The 22,007-nt window shown below is 40.0% G+C and overlaps 1 long non-coding RNA gene and 1 other non-coding gene across 2 annotated transcripts; both read right to left on the minus strand.

Moving 5' to 3' along the window:
• Positions 1-1,887: 1,887 nt before the first annotated feature.
• On the minus strand, positions 1,888-20,556 carry LOC116660444. Its single transcript, XR_004315966.1, has 3 exons — positions 20,440-20,556; positions 18,235-18,241; positions 1,888-1,897 (listed from the first exon to the last, which is right to left on the minus strand). It is a non-coding gene; the product is annotated as an uncharacterized LOC116660444 (long non-coding RNA).
• On the minus strand, positions 12,896-13,002 carry LOC116660549. The gene has a single exon (XR_004316146.1). It is a non-coding gene; the product is annotated as a U6 spliceosomal RNA (small nuclear RNA).
• Positions 20,557-22,007: the final 1,451 nt, after the last annotated feature.

The raw sequence follows: 22,007 nt of genomic DNA on the forward strand, positions 1-22,007 counted from the left end.
TACTGAATTGGAGAAGATAACTTGCAAACAATACATTCGATAAGGAGTTAATATCCAAAATATAAAAAAGAACTCATACAAATCAGCATCAAAAAACCCCAAACAATCCACTTAAAAAATGAGCAGAGGATCTGAACAGGTAATTTCCCAAAGAAGATATACAGAAGGCCAGCAGACACATGAAAAGTTGCTGAATGTCACTAATCATCAGGGAAATGCAAATCAAAACCATAATTCTACTCTTGGGTATTTGCCCAAAGAAAAGAAAAATACTAATTTGAAAAGATATATGCACCTCTACGATCGGTGCAGCATTATTTACAATAGCCAAGATATGAAAGTAACCCAAATGCCCACCAACAGATACATGGATTAAACAAACATATGGTGTATATACCCAATGGAATATTATGTGTAAAAAAGAATGAAATCTTGCCCTTTGCAGCAACATGGCTGGGCCCACAGTGTTTTATGCTAAGTGAAATAAGTCAAAGAAACACAGATACTGTATAATTTCATGTATATGTGGAATGTAAAAAACAAAACATATACAAACATAACAAAACAGAAATAGCTAGAGACACAGAACAAACAGGTGGTTACTGGAGGAGGGGGGTTGGAAGGAGGAAGGAAATAGGTCAGGGAGATTAAGAGGTACAAACTTCCAGTTGCAAAATAAATGTCACAGGTATGAAGTGTACAGTGGGGGGGATATAGTCAATAACTCAGTAATATCTTTGTGGTGATATATTATAGCTAGACTTATTATGGTGATCATTTTGAAATATATAGGAAAAAAATCACTATGTTGTAAAACAAAAACACAAAAATAGGGGGAAAAAAGTCTTGAATCTAGTGAAATCTGGCAAACTGTTCCTGTAAAATGTATCCCATAAATTCAGTTTTGACTGGAAGGAGAAAATCAGTCTATCTCATCTTTATTCTAATTAGCTGTAACCCATATGCTCAGGTTGAGAAATAGGAAAAGCAATTAAACATCTTGGAAAGTCCCATGAAATCTCAATCTTACCTCATCTATATCACATAGAAGCACACTTAGGAGCTTAGGGTTCAGTAGATTTTGAAAATGAATTTGAGAGTGATTAAACCACCTGTCCCTCACGCAATAAAGCAGTTATTAGGCCAAGAATTCAAATTTTGATTTGCACAGTTTGAACTGTACAGACACTCTAAGCTCCCACCCCTTCCCCAAAAGCATACCATTGTTTACAAGAGAACCTTCAAGCCAAACTGGGTCATCCAATGAGACGAGACCTCACTATCTTGGTCTTCAGTTACTAACTTGGCTGAGGACTCATTCTGATTCTTTTTCAGGTTGTTACCACCTTAAGCCTCTGAAATCAGAAATAAAAACCTTTAGCATTTTCCTGACACAATCCTCATTATTAGAAACAACATTATGAATGAAGTTTCCAGTGTTTTCCAGGATAAATGTCCTTTTCAGTAAATGGTCTCTTGATAATTGCTCTGCAAACATTTAAACATTATGATTACAGTTCTTAAAATGACCAGAAGTCATTACTCCAAAGCTTAATTACTGGGTCATATGCATCTCTTGTGTTTCTGTGCCACCATGATTCAACTTTTGTTTGGGCAAAAGAGACTTTGTGTCGGCAACAACAACAAAAAATCACTCTTTCATGGAAATCTCAAAACCAAAAACTTGCATTATTTTTATGAAATCAAGCACACCAAAATATGCATTAGGGGTATTATATTTCTAGTATCTTATTGAACATTTATTATGTGTCAAGTTTCACATGGTTACTGGGATTATCTCTTATAATTTAATCTGGACATCACCCGTCTGAAATGGATACTCAAATTAACCCAATTTTGAAGGGAAAGAAATTGATTAATAGAAATTCCTGTGTCACTCGACGTCAGTGAAGCTATTAAAGTAATTTTTGGAAAAGATAATGAAAATCCTAGTAGTGGTGGAGAGATTGGTGAGGCTGATCATGAGAGAGAGGTAGACACCAAAGAATCAAAGGAGACTCAAGCCATTTCTAAACTTTTATGAAACTAATCTTTGCTCATCAAAAGTCATGCTCTACCTCAAGGCTTCTGGGTATGGATTTAAACTTCTTTGAGGGGTTCAAAGGCACTGCAAGAGGTTTGGTGCTGATACCTCTGGCAAATCTCTTCTCTCCAAATCTCAACTGGATTCTAAGGTCTTCTGGGATCTGGGTACATAAGGCTCTTGTTTCTCATCTCTTCGGCCAAAGAAAGAACCAAATGAAGAAGGTTACCCTAGGAAAGATCACTAAACTCCCAAAGGGAGGTTACGAAATGGGTGATAGTGAGCATAAATGTGCAGAGGTAGACCAGATGACCAGGCTGGATGTCAGTCACCTCCCTGTAGACTGTTCCAAAGTTAAGACTCTGTCTGACAAAGGGGAATCAAATCAACAATCAACAGAGTTTTGGGGGTTTTGTTTTTCTTTATATCCCAAGTTAAACAAGGACTAGGTTCTTATGAGCTATAATTTTGCACTGTGTTCCCCAAACTAGAAATCACAATAGATATGTTTTCTTTTATTCCTTGTCAGTGTTGTCAGACTGTAGTCTGCACACTGGCATTAATGTTCGTGATCACTAAACTTTCCATATTTGGCTACAGAAGCTCCAGTGTGCATATGTATGAACCAAAGAACATCCAGGCAAGGACAAAAGTTCATTCATGAGACAGTGTCAGAGCTACAACAGAACAGAGAAACTGTTTTTTCCCTTTTAAATGAGGATGAAACACAGCCATAGATTATTCTCATTGTCTATTCTGTTACAGGGGTAGTTAGTGACAATTACGGTTCATAATTCTTTCCTTTCTTCCTGCTGATAAACATCTATTCTGACTATTCAGTGAGGAAGAGGTGGGAAAGATTTTCCTTGAATATAAATATTTATACAGGAGGTCAATTCCTACTTGATTTTGGAAATAGTTCCATTTAAAACATACCCTTTCTGACTTGTCTTTTAATATTTAATATTAATATCAAATTGACATTAACACTATAATATAATCAACACATTAATTAAATTAATATTTATTATTAAAGTTGCCCTTTGAATGTATTAACAACACAATAATGATGTCTTAATGACATTAATAAAAGAGAGATTTTGTATAGAAATTTTAGGCAGGTGAAGAGAGGCCACAAGCCAATTCTGATACAATGGGTAAATGGTTTAAACTCTCATTCTTGTTCTCTTAGAGCCAGCAAGTGGATTCTAGTAAGTTAAGAGTTTATTGTATGAAAAAAAGAATATCTCAGAAAGCTTCAGCACTCTGGTGTAAGGCCAGAGCTGTCTGCCTCAGAATGTGATTGACCTATTTAACCACTTCATTTTACCACCAGTTTTCAAATATATGTCTTACGTAAGTCTTCTCTGCAAACTGAACGATCATCCAAAATTTAGCCTTTCCTAATCCATTCCTTTATTAATCCATGTTCTGAACATCTACTATGTGCCAGGTACCATATTAGAGGCTGGAGATAGAGATGATTCAGTCCGTCTCTCTGACCTCAAGGAACTCACGTATGTTTTGGTAAGCTCGGTAACAGAGATAATCATAGTAGTAGCTAATGTTTATTGAGTGCTTTCCTGTGTTCCAAGTAGTCTTCTAAGAACTTTATAGGTATAAGCTCTTTTAACATATAGCAGTGTCCTTTTAGAAATAGATACTTTATTATTGCTATTTCACAGGTGCAGAGACTGGGGCAAAGAGAGACTTGCCCAAGACTGTTAGGTAGTTACATAAGTGGGGGCACTGGGCAGATAGGTGGGGGAGAGGGAGGTTGGTCTGGAAGATGGTGGTATGTCTGCCTTTGGCATAAAGGGGCTTTACTTCCTCTAAATGAGTGCCAGCAAGAAATCAGTTAGAACCCGGCAGCTGCAACTGTGCAGTAGTGACAAGGACCTAACCAGACGTGACCCAGTGCTAACTGATATAGTGAACATTGTGGTTTAGGCCCCACCATGGGTTTCCCTGTGTGCATCATGGGTAAGGACATGTGCAGAATGGGACGAGCATGACTAAGCACTCCAGGGACAAGAGTTGCCAAACAATCAAGAGACCCCCTCTAAGTGAGGATATAAGAGAAGGGGACAAACAGAGACCATTGCTATCCAGCCTTGAATCAACCTGCCTCCTGCTCTTGGAGGTGTGCTTTCCTTTTACTAGTAAATCCTTTAAAACCTTTCACTACACAACACTTCATCTTCTGTCTGAATTCTTATCTTTCGGCTAAGACCAGAACTGGGGTCTTTTCCCCTTTTGGGGTAACATGACCACACAGGACAATAAGGGGTTCAGACAGGATTCAAACACAGGCAGTTTGATTGTGTTCTCAAACACTGCAGAGAAGGTGCCCCATCTCGGCTGGTGATGGAGGCAGGTCAGGGGCAGACTTTCAGAATGGAACAGAGCTCAGGCTGAGCCTTAAAGACCAAGTAGGAGTTAACAAGCAAAGGGATGAAGAAACAAAAGCGAGGATGTCACAGAGATGGAATGAGTCAAGCCAAGTCTGGAGTGACGTACAGCATCAGGAAAGGCCCCCCGTGCTGCTTCTGCTGCTGGGTGGGGCCCCGGGGAAACTGATCTGAGTAGGGAGGGAGACAGGGGCCGGCAGTGAGGCTGGGCCCAGCGGAGGGCCCCATCAGAACTGGGCCTTGTGGACGTCCTTAGGAAACTTGGATCTCATCTTGTTCCTGATACGCAACTACATTTTGTGTGTTTTTTGTTTGTTTACTGTTAATTTACATTGCTTTGAACAAGAGTTTATAAATTGAGTCAATGTTGAGTCATTTTTCTGGACGGCTTCAGTCTCTTCCTTATAATTTGGGGAGTTTGGTTTAGATGACCGCTTGGATCCCTTCTAGTGTTGAGACTTTTCTCTGTTTATCTCATCTCTTTCGTTTCTTGTTTGTATGATTAACTTCTTTCTCAAGCCAAACTACCTCTGCCTCAGCTCAATATAGAAGCAAAGTCAGGTGAAACCCGGGGTAATTACAGTTTGAAGGAGTAATGCCCCTCTTTACTGACTTCAACACAGAAGATGGTGGTGATGTTAAGGAGTGACATAGCAATAGTAGAATTATAAGTTAGTGTACATGCGGGCAAACCCAAATTATATACTAGTGAGGCACGGTGCTCATAAAACGTTATTACTGCAAGCATGTAGTAATCCTTTGTTCTGTGACTCTCCTGGCTGCAGGGAACTCTGATTTAGAGACACTGCTTAGTCCTGTCACGTCTTTTATCAAATGCCTCATTCCCGTTTCTCCTGCCAATTAGGTCAGCTCTCCCTTCCCCGTCTCCTGGGCTAATCTGTGACCTTACTCTGTTTGGGACCCTTGATGCAGAATCCATCTTTGATCTGCCCTGTTGCAAAACTATCCTTTCCCTCTTATTACAATCAGTGAGCTTTGATTCCCACCTTTCTGTAATCTAATCTCTTTCAGGTTCCTTGGTACACTTGAAACAAATTTCCATTCCCCAGAAGTTTCTTGCAAGCTACCTGTTTGCAAAAACTTCTTCCTCACTTTTACTTTAAGATTGTGGTTACACGTGGGAAAGAGGAACCTGCAGGATTCATGAGGCATGTAACAGGGTAGGTGTCTCCTTCCTTTCCTCTCACTCCTTCCCCTTTGCCCCTTCCCTCCCCACCCAGAAAGGATGTAAACAGCCTAAAAAAAGACATACAACATGACTAAATCAAATCAAAGTAAAATCTTGGGATTGGGGAAATAAATCAGAGAGGAAATAAGAGAGAAGTCAGGAATGAGGTTAAGTTTAAAACAAATCATATGAGGTCCTTCCTGCGCATTTGTAAAAGGCAAGACACAAGTTTGGCTCTAAATAGTGTAGCAGCTAATGCTTAAGGGGAAAGCTGATCCACTGTATGCAGAGAATAAAGACAAGGGGCCCGAGGTCAGCATCTCTCAGGACAGAGAACTAAGAGGAACTTCTCCCACAAATCTTCCTAAAGAAGACTCAACTGTGTACAGTGTTCTCAGAGATACCTTTACAAAAAACAGCCACACGTCTAGGATTTTTTTTAAAGCTCTGTAATTTGGGCCTGCCAAAGCCAATTCAGTAAAAGTGGTTTTACAGGGCTGCCCTGATGTGCTGTGGTCCTGAACTTGGCCAGTTAGTGCAGGGATGGACCATAAAGGCTGGGAAGCAGCAGTGTGCCTTCTGTGGCTCCTTCGTCTGGAGAGATGCTGGGAAAGGGATAAAAGCTTCCATGGCCAAACTCATTTGGATTTACAAACTCTTTGAAGAGTGAAAATGTTCATTAGCATATAAGGGCTCTGAAAATTCTCTCAGTAAGGAAACATTCTCACCTTTGTTTAATCCACTTTTCTCCCAGACATGTTTAAACACAAAACTTGTTTCTGTTGTCATTGTGTTATTCTTGTCTCCTGGTTCATTACTTGGCCCACTTCACTGTTTAAGGAACAGATTAGTGGTTAATCAATTTAATTGGATGAATCAAATACCAATGTTTATCTTATTTTATTAATGTATTTTTTGGGTGCATTACAAATTATTCTAGCTTCTAGATTATTATAAAATCAAGGTGGAAATTAGGTGAAATTGAATTAAATCTTGCTCAGGACTTCAATGACATTTTACTTTGGGTCAAACAAAAGCTTTTCTGTTTGTAATACAAGAGAATGTCCATTTTGATATTTTTAAAATTTCCACCTAAAATGCTACTGACCTCAGTTTAACCATACTCATTTATAACTTTTCAAATATACTAAACATTGGCTTTAAAAAAAAAAACTGCTGGAGGTTGAGGTTTTTTGAGCAACGTTTTTTTCTGTTTTAACTGAACTAGTTAATCATTTTTATATATCATAGGGCTGCACCATGATTAAACTTATAAGGCAAACATTTCTTAGAAATACACCAAACACTCAGCCTTGCCTATTTAACCTCTAAGCAAAAATAAGCAATTAATAAATTACGCCTTAGTTTCCTGTTTCTGTGTAAAGAGACAGGAAATTAAAGAAAGATATTTAAAGAAGTACTGTTGCAAGTCTTTAGGCTCTATTATTAGATGTACAGAAGTCTCCCCAGGACTATTTTTTCCCCTAGGCAAACAAACAAATAAACAAGCATCAATGAACTGTGTATGAGCCAGAAGTTCTCCTCAAAATATTCTCCACGCAGCATGTTTGCCATAGTTCGTTCTTTTCCATTTTCAGTCCATTCTCTTCTCTTTAGTTATAAACAAACATGCTATTTGGGGATCACCATTTATCTGAGGTATAATGCAGACGCTAGCCTATCTTCATTTTTAGAACCCACATAACAATTAAATTCTCTTACTGAGAAAATTACTAGGCACAGAGAAGAAATCCCCCTTTACTAGTTAGATTTTGCTGGTTAGGAAGAGTCTTGCACACTGGACATTTTTAATGGGTTATAAACTATTGGTTGAAACTGATTGGTCCAGTGAGAGGTATACAGTACTTCCCTTTGAAAGTTATGGGCAATATAGAAATATTAAAACCAAAGAGGTCCCACCCCATCATTTTATAACTGCAGAGACTGAAGGTGAGGGATGGGAAGGGATTTCCCCGTGATCACATACAAGTAAGTGGCAAAAATTAGAACAAAGCCTGGATGTTCTAATTCCTAGACCAGTGGTTTTCTCATGACAACTTGCTGATAATTCACAGAAATCTCTAGAGATAAACAATGTTTTTTCTTCTGTTGATCAAACAGTTTTATAAAAGCATGAGGTCATGGAGTTTATAAATGTTTATTAAGCACTGACTATATTTGTAGACAGCCTGGTAGCAGGACACTGAGTCAGAATATCCAAAGATGAGAAGTGATGCTGGTGTTTGGGGAAAGCTCACCCACACTCAGGCCACTTATTGGACTGAGAAAACGCACATCACATATCACCATCACGTTAATCATCCCTAGTCCTTATTCTCTAAAGCCCAACCACCCTCTATATGCTGGTGACACTGAAATTCATCTCTCTTGCCCAGACCTCTGTCCTGAAGTCTCACATCACAAATCCAACAGTCTGTAGGGCATCTTCTAATTTCCTCAGGGACCTTCAACTTAGCATGGTGAGATTTAAACTCATCTTCTTGAGCCCTGGATTCCTCTCTCAGGAATGCCTGTACCAATCCTTCCCAACCTGAAAATCTGGGCACCACCCTGACTGCCTTCCTCTCCCTCAACCCTCACATCTGATCAGTCACCATGTCCTAGAGCCATGACTTCCATGGTACCTTTTGCATCTGTGTCCTTCTCTCCATCTGCCCTGCAGAGCTGCAGTCCAGGCTCTCCCCATTTCTGCTCTACGACAGCCTCCTGTTTAATTTCCTGAATCTCCTATCATTCTCTCTCATATAACTAACCAGTCCTTTCTATTGCTCTGGCAACAGAAAATGTCATATCATATTTACTTAGTTATCTGAACCCCTTCTAATTCGATATCATCTAGTAGTTACCATAGATCCTTGTTTAGGGAACCGGCTGATGCTAAAACCCAGATTATTTGGTACAAGCTGCCACTTGAGTTCACTATTATTAATGCGTTTTCTGTGTCTTGTCCTTGTTCCATCAAACACTGTGGGAGGAAGAGAAGGGGAAGATGGCAGGTGTAGATTAGCCTTTCTAGACATATAATTAAATAGGTTTTTAATGATTTCACAAAACATATTAGTAATCTCATCACTTGCTTGGGAACAACGTTTATGGGTAGATGTAAACTTAAAAATAGAGAAACGATATTATCTTCTGTCTGCCCCTTTTAAAATATGTATCCAGATATGAGAAAAGAATGAAGTTTGCAAAGTACATACATACTAAGCAAATAAAGGCTTACAGGCAAAGATGTATAAAAATGAGCTCATGTTACAGTCACTGGGAGCAGTCCTGAATGCACCAGCCTGCCATGTGCGGAGGTGCGCACAGGCACTCAAGTGTGTGACTGCGAGGGTGATTATCTCATTTTCCCCCATTCAGGACAAATACAGGTTTGAGCCACTGCTTCATAGACATCAACACCACAGCTGATAGCTCTGACTTCTGAAAAGTGGCACGTGTGCTGTCTGGAGGTTATACACCAGATACGTCGCTCACTCTCCTTCATTCTCTGTCCTGTGCTTTTCCTCCCAAGATCCCCGATTCTACCCTTTTTTGTGTTTTCTTTGGCACTATTTTAAAAGAACCCAGGAAAGTTGAAGAGTCTAATTAATGACACCCGCAATCGCTGGGCAGCCAAACAGACCACAGGCGTTTCATATCCCAATCGTATGAGACAAGCACCTGGGACTATAAAAGGTCACTGTGCTTCAATCAGTATGTTCTAAATCTTTCCAACCCCAATGCAATCTGATGAGTATTTTGTATGATTCTCATTCAAAAGAGGAGAAAAAAAAGTCCATCAGCTGTCCCCGTTGACTTAGCTACCTGGCATAGCTCAGAATGCTCCCTTTCCTTTCACTCCTCTCACCATTTCTCAAAGCTTCTAAATAGGTAACCTACCTGGGAATCCCCACAGCACTCACATTAGCTTGCGTGTAAGGAAGCACACAGGCAGATATGGGGAACCATCCAAAAGCAACACAGATGTTCAAATTCATAGGACTGCCAGACTTTGGCAAGAATGCACAATCCAACATCTTCATTTTATAGATTAAAAAAACCCAACAACTAACTAGTTTCATCCTAGAGAGGTAATTCAGACATAGGTGACAAAGTCAGTAAATTGGCAAATTGATATTAGTATCCAGGATTATTATTTCTTCAAGAGCACTGGGGACAGGAGGAATGATGGAAGCTGTTGCATTAAGGCCACCCACTCTGAGCTGGCATTAAAGCAATGTCTCTTCCCAAGCCCACAACATCAAATCATCTTTTTAGGATTAAGCATGTTGGAACTAAGGAAAATGCTTCTGTACAGGTCTGGAAATATGTCTAGGCACTGCAGATGGCCATTATTTGAGGGTGAATTGGAGAGGTTTTATTCCAAACTTCTGTTGCATTAGTCTGCCCATTGCTTACCACTTCTCACTAGAGGAGTCGCACCACCTGTCGTAATTAGTTCAAGTTGGCTACATATGGTTCCATACATTTGTACCAAGTAACCAGAGGGTCACTGCCTGCCTTCTTACCCCTCTCCTTCCTCTCTCTTTTCCTTCCCTCTCCCTTCCTTTGATTTATTTTATTTTTTTTCCTTTCTCTCTTCCCTTCTTCCTTCTTTCCTTTTGTGTTTATCAGTGACTGTCATGTACCAGGCACTGGAATGGGTATTGCAAATAGAAAGATTAGAAACTCCTGGTCTTTATCAGCAAGGAGCTCAAAGTCCAGCAGGGAGGGCAGATCTATAAACACATGATTACAAGGATTACAAGGACGATGCAATGTCTTAAGTGCTAAAATAGAGGTCTACACACAGTATTATTGGAACCCAGAGGAGGGAAAAACCTAACAATGGAGTTACGTTCAAAGGAAGAGATAGGGTGGAAGTGATCAGGAAAGGCTTCAAAGATTTCAGTAGAACCACCCATGTTCTGGTCTAGAGAGGCTCCTCATTTTAATCACTCAATTTATAAGCACGTGCTGGGGATTATTCTAGACATCAGAGATTAAAGTAATCGACCCTGTCAATTTGTCTAAGATTTTTCCTGGTTTTAAAATGGGAAGTCCCACGTCTCAGAACTTTATCAGTTCTAATAATGTATTTGAGGTGCTTGTAAGACATCCAGTGGGAGATGTCAAGCAGGCAGTTGGCTGTGTTTGTGTTCAGAATGCAAAAGAGAGCATGGATGTGGGTTGTAAGCCTAAAGACAGTATTTAAAGTCACGAGAGTGGATAATATTTCTAGAAGAGACTGTGAAGAATGATATGAGAGAAGAATTTAACAAGAGATTTTTTTTCCTAGGGAGATACAATAGAAAAGAGGAGAGCATTTTCAAGAGAATGAACATACCGTGGAATCTGAGCCAGTTAAGGAAGAGATTGGATATGAAGGGGATTCATGAATAAACAGAAGGGCGACTTCCTTGGAAAAAGGGATGATCAAGGCTTTACTTACTCCCAATATAGGAGGGAACACTGACAGTAATGAGAGGTTGAACAGGCCAGCTAGCTAGATGGTTAAGAGGAGCGTGATTTGCAGTTAGTGATTTAGGAAGTTGTACTGTTTCCTCTAGAAGATGAGGTCCTGGGTATAACCAGGGGAAGGAGCACCATGGCAGAAGTGAAGGTAAATATCCATATAAAAGTTAATCTCCTAGGAAGATAGCTGATGGTGGGATGGAGAAAAGGTGCTTCTCAGACACAGTCTTCAATGAAGGAGATGCTACTGGGAAGCCAGTGGATGACAACGATGAGGATGAGAGAGGGTGGTTGAGCTTGGAGGTAGAAGCCTTGATGCAGGTGTGCTGTGTTTCTTTTGCTTTTCCAGTTTTGTTGTGATATAATAGACCTACAACATTGGATTAGTCGGAAGTATACAACATAATCACTTGATACATGTGTACATTGCAAAATGATCACCACAATAAGTTTGGTTAATATCCATCACCTCACATAGTTTCACATATTTTTTTCTCGAGATGAGAACTTTTAAGATTTACTCTCAGCAGCTTTCAAATATACAATACAGTATTGTTAACTATAGTCACCATGCTGTACCTTACATCCCCAGAAATTATTTACCTTATAACTGGAAGTTATTATCTTTTGACAACCTTCATCCTTTTCCCTCATGCCCACCCACTGCCCCTGGCAACTACCAGTCAGTTCTGTATCTGAGTTGCTTTTTTAGATTCTACATATAAATGAGACTATAGGGATTTGTCTTGCTCTGCCTGACTTATCTCACTTAACATAATGCCCTCAACAGCCATCTATGTGGTAAAAAATGGTAGGATTTCCTTCTTTTTTTCTGGCTGTAATATTCAGTTATTGGAATTTGCCACATCTTCTTTATCCATTCATCCACGGATGGACACTTAGATTGCTCCCAAGTCTTAGGTATTGTCAGTAAAGCTGCAAAAACTATGGAATGCAGGTATATTTTCAAGATAGTGATTTTATTTACTTTGTATGTATACTCAGAATTGAAATTGGTGGATCCCATGGTAGTTTTGCTTTTAATTTTTTGAGGAACCTCCATACTGTTTTCCGTAAGTGGTTGCACCAATTTACATTCCTATCAGCTGTGCACAAGGGTTCCCTTTTCTCCAAATCCACACCAACAGTATTCTCTTTTTGATGACAGCCACTCAAACAGGTGCGAGCTGATAGCTCATTGAGGTTTTGATTTGCATCTCCCTGATGATTAGCGATGTTGAGCATCTTCTCATGTGCCTGTTGGCCATCTGTATGTCTTCTTTTGAAAAATCTCTGCTCAAATTCTCTGCATATTTTTTAATTGGATTCTCTTGGGGTTTTTTTTTTAACATTTTTTTATTGAGTTATAGTCATTTTACAATGTTGTGTCAAATTCCAGTGTGGAGCACAATTTTTCACTTATACATGAACATACATATATTCATTGTCATTTTTTCCGCTGTGAGCTGCCACAAAGATCTTGTATGTATTTCCCTGTGCTATACAGCATAATCTTGTTTATCTATTCTACATTTTGAAATCCCAGTCTGTCCCTTCCCACCCCCACCCCCTTGGCAACCACAAGTTTGTATTCTATGTCCGTGAGTCTGTTTCTGTTTTGTATTTATGTTCTTTTTTTTTTTTTTTTTTTAGATTCCACATATGAGCAATCTCATATGGTATTTTTCTTTCTCTTTCTGACTTACTTCACTTAGAATGACATTCTCCAGGGACATCCATATTGCTGCAAATGGCGTTATGTTGTCTTTTAGAAATACGGAATGCTTCACGAATTTGTGCGTCATCCTTGCACAGGGGCCATGCTAATCTTCTCTGTATTGTTCCAATTTTAGTGTATGTACTGCCGAAGTGAGCATGATTGTTCGGGTTTTTTAAATGTTGATTTGTATGAATTCTTTTTATATTTTGGATATTAACCCCTTATCAGATAAATAATTTTCAAATATTTTTCTCCCATTCTTTAGGCTGTCTTTTCATTTCATTGATGGTTTCCTTTACTGTGCAGAAGCTCTTTAGTTTGATGTAGTCACACTTGTTTGTTTTGCTTTTGGTGTCAAATCCAAAAAATTATTGCCAAGACAGGTGTCAAGAAACTCACTGCCTACATTTTATTCTAAGAGTTTTATGGTTTCAGTCTCTGTTCAAGTTGAATCCAGTCTGATTCGATTTCTGTGTATGGTGTAAAATAGGGATCCACTTTCACAGCTGGTGGCTGTCCAGTTTTCCCAACACGCTTCATTGAAGAGACGGTCCTTTCTCCATTATATGTTTTTGGCTCCTTTGTTGTAAATTAATTGACCATTATTTTTCTTTTTAAAAACGGGAGCAGGGGTGAGGGCCACTCTGTGGGGGAGGAGAAATGCTCTAAAAGTGGTACAGGGAAGCAAAGAAGACATTGTCCCCCTTCTCACATCTAAGTTACGTGAAAGGTAAGAAAGGAACATCTCTACTTGATAGCATTGTGGGAAATGTCAGGCCCTCTGAGAACAGCAGGCTTTCAGGTAAGGCAGGGAGACTGAGGAGGTTGAGAGCGTAGGGCTATATAATTATTAGGTTCCAAAGGTACCGTCAGAGTGTTTGGGAGGCAAGGAAGCAATAGGGGTTTGGGTTCAAACAGTCTGGAGATGGCAGGTTGGTTTAACGAAGGAGATTTTTCATGAGTAATAACTGGTAAAACCAGGAAAGAGTGTAAGGTGAATGGATTCCCTCTTAAGGAGGGTGGAGTGGGGTGGAGGGTAGGTTTTGGGTTTGGGAGCAATGCCAGTGGCTGTCATGTGGTACTAGGTATCATTTTCTGAGTGCTCTTCTCTTCCACCGAGTTGTCATGAGTGTGGCAGGGGTGACTGGGGGAGCACTAAGAGTGGTCCTAAATGGGGCGAGTTACTGAGCCACATGATCCCAGGGCATCTTCCAGAGGGTGTTCCACTTCCAGCATCCCTCTGGTCTTCTCATGATGAGTGTTGAGTGGCCCTCGAATTGGAAGGGACTGTGAACAATTATAAATAGCCCCATGTTCCCTTATATTTTATAATGTCCTTCTTGTTTCTTGGGAGTCGTTGATCTATAAAATAAAGGTATGAGAAAATGATCCATTGATTCTAGAATCTTCCATTTCCTGAGAGAAGATGGAAAACCCTTATGGGAGCTACATCATCTTTTCTAGTTTTCACGAAATTAATCTGGGCCTTTCAACATTTTTGGCTTCTACTAGGTCTTCAACTGAATTGTTCATGGGAGGGCTCTTAATTAACCATGCTTTGATCTTTGATTACCTATCTTTGACCTAACATTCAATAACTGCTTTGTTCCAATGGACACGGCTTCACCAGTTTTCTTCTGCTGGATGGTAACCATTGCTGTATTTGTATCCAGCTTTGTTTTATCCATCTATTTCCTTTAATATCAGCCTCAATATTTAGAAATGCTTATTTCCTTAGCTGAGTCTCTCAGGTCATGGATAATAAAATCTGGCCCAGTGATTAAATCTTCCACTGAACTGTCTCTCCATGTAACCTCTAGTAACCTCACTGCAATGTGAAAGTTGACCTTACAGAGTTTCCTGATACAGGACCTCAGAAAAAACAAGTGAACACCGGTGGGCTAAGAGTCAAAGATCACTTTTGATATTTCTGTGATTCAGTTCCATCCTCCAGCAAAATGGCCAGAGTGGGCCATTCTAGGATGTAGAAACCTTGAGAGCATGTCAGATTTTAGCCCTGGGCACTGAAAGTTAAAATTCACAAATGAAAGGCTAAGACTTTGAGCTTCCCTCTGCTCTGCAATCACTTTCTGCATATTGTGTTTAGCCCTGAGGGTGAAATGGTTCAGCCTGATTAGCTGAACACAAAGATGTCTAAACCCAAATCCCTCCCAGGCTTTTGTTTACGTAACATTCTGTCTCCTGTGCTGTCTCTTTAGATAGGTCAGAGGGTGGCCGTCCTTATCTGGAAACTATAACCAAGGGTTTCTGCCTTGGATACTTTTTTTTACTTTCAGGTCTAAAGACACTAGACAGGCTTCTATTTAGAGTTACCTGTGGCTGGTGTAAGCTGCCTCGTTCCTGTATTTATGGCACAGCTCCAAGAAAGGGAAAGCCTGGGCAGAGTTCGGTTCATATGTGATACCATCCTCATTTCCTGTTCTTGATTGGGTCTAGATTTATTTTATTATAAGTTGTGTTTGTTTGATTTATATACATCTTTACTATATATTTATTTATATATGTATAATTTTAAATATATTTATTATATAACTCATTACTGTTGGTGTAGTCTGTAAACCTCAAGTCTCACACTCTATTGTCTGTTTCAAAAGTAAACAACCAGTGCAGTTAGTGCTGTGGATACTTAGGGAAAGGTCAAGGCTGGACCACAGAATCAAGGTTCCTGGAACTAACTGTGATCCCCTCCACATTCTGTAAAAATAAACCGCTCCTTTAAAAGCATCCTATAGGAACACACATGTGTGCTTCTTTTAGACACGCTGACACTGCTCACCGAAATTTAGAACTAGTTTTCCAGCATCGTCTACAAAACCACTTCATAAGCCACCCAAGAAAATATGGTTCATTATCTGATAGTCAATGCCACAATTTTTAAAAATTTAGTTTTACATCTACATTGATGTATTGAGATACAGTGAATATGCAACACTGTGTAAGATTAAGGTGTACAGCATAGAGGTTTGACTTATACACATCATGAAACGGTTATTACAATAAGTTTAATGAGCATTCATCATCTCATACAGATAAAAAAAAATCAAAGAAATGGAAAAAAATTTGTGTGTGATAACTCTTAGAATTTACTCCCTCAGCAGCTTTTATATATGATACATCAGTGTGAATTATATTTATCATGTTGTACATTACATCCCTAGTGCTCATCCATTTTATTTCTGGAAGTCTGTACCTTTGACCTCTTTCATGCAATTCTCTTTCCCACCACCTGCTCACTTCTGGTAATCACAGATCCGATCTCTTTTTCTATGGGTTTGTTCATATGTTCATTTGTTGGCCTTTAAAATATAATTGACTTACGACACTATGTTAGTTCCTGTTATACAACATAGTGATTTTTTTCTAGGTGTTTCAAAGTGATCATGATAAGTCTAGTGACAATAATATATGTCACCACAAAGATATTGCTGAGTTATTGACTGCACTCCCCACACTGTACATTTCATACCCGTGACATTTATTTGGAACTGGGAGTTTGTACCTCTTAATCTCCCTTATCTATTTCTCTCCTCCCCTCCACCCACCTCTCTTCTGGCAGTCACCTGTTTGTCCTCTGTATCTATAACTCTGTCTCTGTTCTGTTATGTTTGTTCACTTGTTTTGCTTTTACATATAAGTGAAATCATACAGTATTTGTCTTTCTCTGTCTGACTTATTACACTTAACATAATACCCTCAAGGTCCACTTATGTTGTCACAAATGACAAGATTTCATTCTTTTTCATGGCTGAGTAATATACCATTGTGTATGTGTGTGTGTGTGTGTGTGTACGCACAAAACCTTCTTTATTCATTTATCTGTTAATAGACTATTAGTTTGCTTCCATATCTTGGCTATTGCAAATTTCCTTTCAAGTAGTGTTTTTTTTTTTTTTTCCTTCAGATAGATACCCAAAAGTGGAATTGTTGGATTGTATGGTAGTTCTAATTATAATTTTTTGAGAAACCTCCCTACTGTTTTTCACAGTGACTATATTGCATCCCCACCAACCGTACACCAGGGTTCCCCTTTCTCCACATCCTCTTCAGTACTTGTTGTTTGTTGTCTTTTTGATAACAGCCACTCTGACAGGTGTGAGCTGACATCTCATTGTAGTTTTGATTTGCATTTCCCTAATGATTACTGATGTTGAGCAACTTTTCATGTGTCTTTTGGCCATCTGTTCATCTTCTTTGGAAAAATGTCTATTCAGATCTTCTGCCCCATTTTTAATTGAGTTGTTTGCCTTTTTGATGTTTTCTATTTTGGATGTTAACCCCTTATTGGATGTACTGTTTGAAAATATCTTCTTCCATTCAGTAGGTGGCTTTTTCATTTTGTTAATATATTCCTTCACTGTGCAAAAGTTTTTTAGTTTGATGTAGCTTCATTTTTTTTATTTTTGCTTTTGTTTCCCTTGCCTGAGGAAACACATCCCAAACAAAAACTACTAAGACCAATGTCACAGAGAGTACTGCCTATGTTTTCTTCTAGAAGTTTTATGGTTTCCAGTTTACATTTAATTCTTTAATCCATTTTTAATTTGTTTTTGTGCCTGGCGTAAGAGAGTAGTCCAAGTTGGTTCTTTTGCATATCACTGTCCCATTTGCCCAACACCATTTACTGAAGAGGCTGTCTTTTCCCAATTGTATATTTCTGCCTCCTCTAATGACTCAGTTTTATTAAAAATAAAGCAAACAGAACAAACCCCTCACTATTAACCAGTTTGGTTTCCTAATGAGTTGTCACTGTTGAAGACTTTGATGAACTGAATTAAAAAAAAAAAACCTGAATTGAGGGTCAGAGGTTGAGAGTCTGGGTTTTCACACTTAGGATGTTGACTTTGTGAAAGTCGTTCACTTTTTCAAGTCCCCATGTCTTCACCTGTCAAGTGTGGTTAACAATGATCCTTTCAAGTATGTGCTGAGCTGCTGTTAGGTGTGCCCCCTTCACATATATCATGATGACACCCTGTTCTTATAAGGATTACACAGTGTTTGTGCACTGGGTCCATGAATACAAGGTATTATATAATTCATACACTTCAGGCCCTGAAAACAAATGAAAAAGGACTTCTGAAAATGTTTTGATCATTGGCACCTTCACCAGAGTAAATATTTGGCTTACCAAGTTTGCCTGAAACTCACTGACTATTTATCAAATGGATAAATTTACTGAGCTCTGGGATTTCAGGAGAAAATCAATAGCCTTACTCACAGCCTGGTGGAATTTGAGTAAATGAATGAATGCTAATACTTACTGGTAAAATATACATTTTAAAAATATGTTAAGGGAGGTAGCTGGCATTATTTAAACCTTACACATCATACCTTAAGAAGGATTATACCTGAGATTTAATTTCCTAAAGACAAAAATTCTGATTAATAATCTCTTAGAATAACTAAAAACGATATGTTTTTAATGATTCCCTTTCTTAGCCTATCACTGACTCTGAGCTCCATTTGAGGATAAAAAGCCATTCCCTTTACTTATCCTTTTGTTAATCACTTTGTCAAGCACGCTCTATCCTGTATGAGACTTTCCCTCAAACTTTGTGAAGCTCACATTTGTACTTCGCAACTTTCCTGAAGCCGGAGTCCCCGGGTGGGCAGATAATCACAGTGAACGGCAGTGCTGGACACCACCACACCAATTATTTCTGCAATAAGACCATCATCATACTGTCATGCTGCCTGGAAAGGGCTAAACAAAAAAGGAGTTACCTGGAAGATTGAGACCAGGTCAGAACAGCCCCTACAGAGGCTGTCATTTCTCGATGATAATAACAGTGATTTAATAGCAATAAGTTCGTATAGTGCTTTAAACATTATCTTCATTTCATATACAAAACTGGGGCTCAGAGAGCCAAATAAGCATAGTTTTGGGGTGACATGGCCAGGCTAAGATTTCACGTCTCCTAGTTCTCGGCCCAGAGCACTTTCAAGCATACTGTGATGTCTGTCCTCTGGCGACTCTTTTCCCCTTCATTTCTGTACTAAAAATCCACAAACTTCACTTTAGGATATGGTAGGAAAGAAAAATGTGATCATTTCATTAACTAAGATTTTGCTTGCAATTGAAGAAAGCCAATCCAAAGATTGCTTAATTGGCAGGTTCTTGATAGAAACAGTCATCATTATTGGCTGACTTATAGCCATATCCAGAAATGTTTTACCCATGTAAGGTTTCTTGATAATAACAACGAACCTCTTACATATGCAGGTGGTAAACATTTTCTTTATCAGAAAACATAAGAAATTTACAGAAGACACCTAAGAGAATAACTGTGATTTATTTGTTCTAAATGAACTAAGCAAGTATAATGAAGAATGGATTTACATAAAGTTTTTTTTAATCTCAGTGTTTTTATTTAATTAGTTTTAAGTTGGTGGAAACCCCACACAAGCCAGCATCTATAAGTGGGATGGTTTTTAGACCCAGATGTGGAGGTGTGGGATAGACCCAGGTGTGGAGGCACAGGATAGAGCCAGGTGTGGAATTTTGGAAAAGACAACACAGCAGGCTAATGCAGTCGTTACCTGCAGAGTGACTTTGTAAGGGGCTCTGAGCCATTCTGTTGAACCATATTGAATCCCAGGGCCATGAGGTCAGTCTAAACCTCCAGGGTTGCTCTGAAGATAAGTAAAGTAGGAAGCTTTTTATTTTAACAAGGGGCTTTGAAGATGGAGAGCCCATTGCAGACACATTTCCCTCCTCATCAGCTGTGTTCCTCACACAGATAATTCCCTCCTCATTCTGTCCTTCAGTGACTATCTGTAATATGAAAATAATGACACCTACATCAGGATTATTCAGAGGGTTAAATGAAGAATTATCTGCAAAGCAGTTAGCATACTATCTGGCACATGGTTGTCATTTAGTAAATCAAAACTTGGAGCTGTAGAAAGAAAAGCTATTACATACTGACCAGTGAATTCTCAATGTCTGTTAGTGGGAGAAAGAGAAATGTAGCTATTCTGGCCGTCTGTGTGCAGTGAAGCAGGAGAAAATCCAAACAAATGATCAGGCCTCCACCCGCAGGCTAAGTATGGGCAACAAATGGATGCTGTCTTACAGGCACTTCTCAGGCATTAAGTGTCACACATCCCTGGCAAAGAGAACAGGAACCATGTACACAGGATGTCATGCCTCAACCTAAGCCCAAGTGGAGTTAATTCTAGAGATCATGATGCAAACCTGCCAAAGCGTTTGGCCTAAGGGATTAAGCAGCCAGTCCCCTCCCTTGGGACTTCCTCAGAAGGGAGGAGGCAGGCAAGTTCGCACTTCTAGCCTAATCACAAAGCCTCCATCAGGAGGTCATGAGTGGGAGAGCACAGGATGGTGTTTGTCATTCGGTGCAGCTTGGATCAACTGGGTGTGAGAATGTCAAGCAATTTGAAGGAGCTGTTGACCCATATGACTTGGGTTTAAACTCCGGTTTTATTGCTTTCTCTCTGGCTTACCTTAGGCAACTTGCCACTGTTAATTTTCTGTGGTTGTGTTAGCAGATGGAGGGACCTCCTCCAAATGAGGAAGCCCAGCAAAGTGTGGGCTCTTGCCGCTGGCTGTGAAAACTCGCACGGCAGAGGCAGAAGGATGAAGCAAACAGCCGCTTTATTGCTCAGAAGGGGAAGTGGAAGGAAAGTGCTCGAGCTGGGAGAGGGAAAGAGAGGTGCTCAAGCGGGAAGCTGACAGCCAAGGTGGGCGGTAGGCACAGCTCCGGCCTGGGTCAGGCTGGGTGGACTTTTATGGGAGGCTTCTGCCATAATGTCCTCCTTCTGGGTGTGATGGGGCCCATCAGTCCTGGTTCGAGTTTTTCAGTCCTTGTGTGGGCTCTTCCAGTTGTTGTCATGGCAACGGTCAACTGTCATGGTGCTGGTGGGTATGTCATTTAGGAGCTAGTACATTAAGTTCTTGTTTCTTCTCTGCTGCGGCCTCCCGAGACTTAGACAAGAGTGATTGGTTTCTATTTGAGGGAGGGAGAGGAGTATGCCCCTGGGGGTGACAGCCTTGGTAACAAAAAGGAAAGTTGCTTTTAATCAGAATGCCTGCAATCTGGTGGACCCAGAATCCCCCTAAAAAAATCTCCAAAGGTTCTGTTCAGCCATGAAAATTTTAAAGAGAAATGAAGGAATAATCTCAGTTAATTGCTGAGATAGGTGGTCAGAGTCACTGCCATCCCCCAATACCAGCAGGCTTGTCCTGGTCAACTGCGTGAGCCTGCTCTTCTATGACTCAGGGAGGCTGGGAGACTTCAGCTTTTCTGTAAACAAGAGGCCAGGGCTTCAGGGCGGTGCAAGGGTCCTGCTCCCTTTCAGTTTTCTGCCAGATCACCAATTTTCTGTTGTATACCAGATCAGCAGACTTTATGCCTTAACGCAGCACCCATTTATCAGCTCATGGTGTGGAGGGCAGAAGTCCAGCCAGGCATGATTGGGTTCTCTGCTCTCTGGAGTCTCACAGGGCTGAGGTCACGGTGTCATGTGGGCTGGGCTCTTATCTTGGGGTTCTGGGGAAGAGAGCACCTTCCAGTTCATTCATCTTGGTAGAATTCTGTTTCTTGTGACTGTATGTCTAAGGTTCCACTTCATTGCTCTCAGCCTCTGGCCCCTGTCCCTTCTCAGAGGTCACCTGCATTCTTTGTCATGTACCCTTCTCCACATTCAAAGCCAGCATTTACATGCTGAGCCCTTCTCATGCTTCAAATCTCTCTGACTTCCTCTTCCACTGCCAGCTGGAGGAAACTCTCTCCTTTTTAAGGGGCTCCCTTGATGGGATCAGACGTACCTGGGTGGATCTCTGAACCTTAAGGGAAATTGATTTGACACTTAAAGTGTGTCTGCAAAATCCCGTCAAGGGCAGTATCCACATTTGTCTTTGAAAAACCAGGGGATGGAATCTTGGGGGTCTCTCTTAATGATTTTACCTCCAGATTACCAACCTCCCTGCACCTCAGTCTCCTCATCTATAAACTGGGACAATAAAAGTGCCTACTTCATAAGGTTGTTGTGAGAAGTAAATGATTTAACGTGAGGGTTAAATGATATAATAAATGTAAAGTGCCTAGAACAGTTCTGGCACTTAGGAAGAGTAAAGTATCTATTATAATTAGTGTTGAGGCCTGGTGGCCCTAATTCTGAAGA

This window comes from Camelus ferus, chromosome 29, assembly GCF_009834535.1.
Source record: "Camelus ferus isolate YT-003-E chromosome 29, BCGSAC_Cfer_1.0, whole genome shotgun sequence".
NCBI lineage: Eukaryota > Metazoa > Chordata > Mammalia > Artiodactyla > Camelidae > Camelus > Camelus ferus.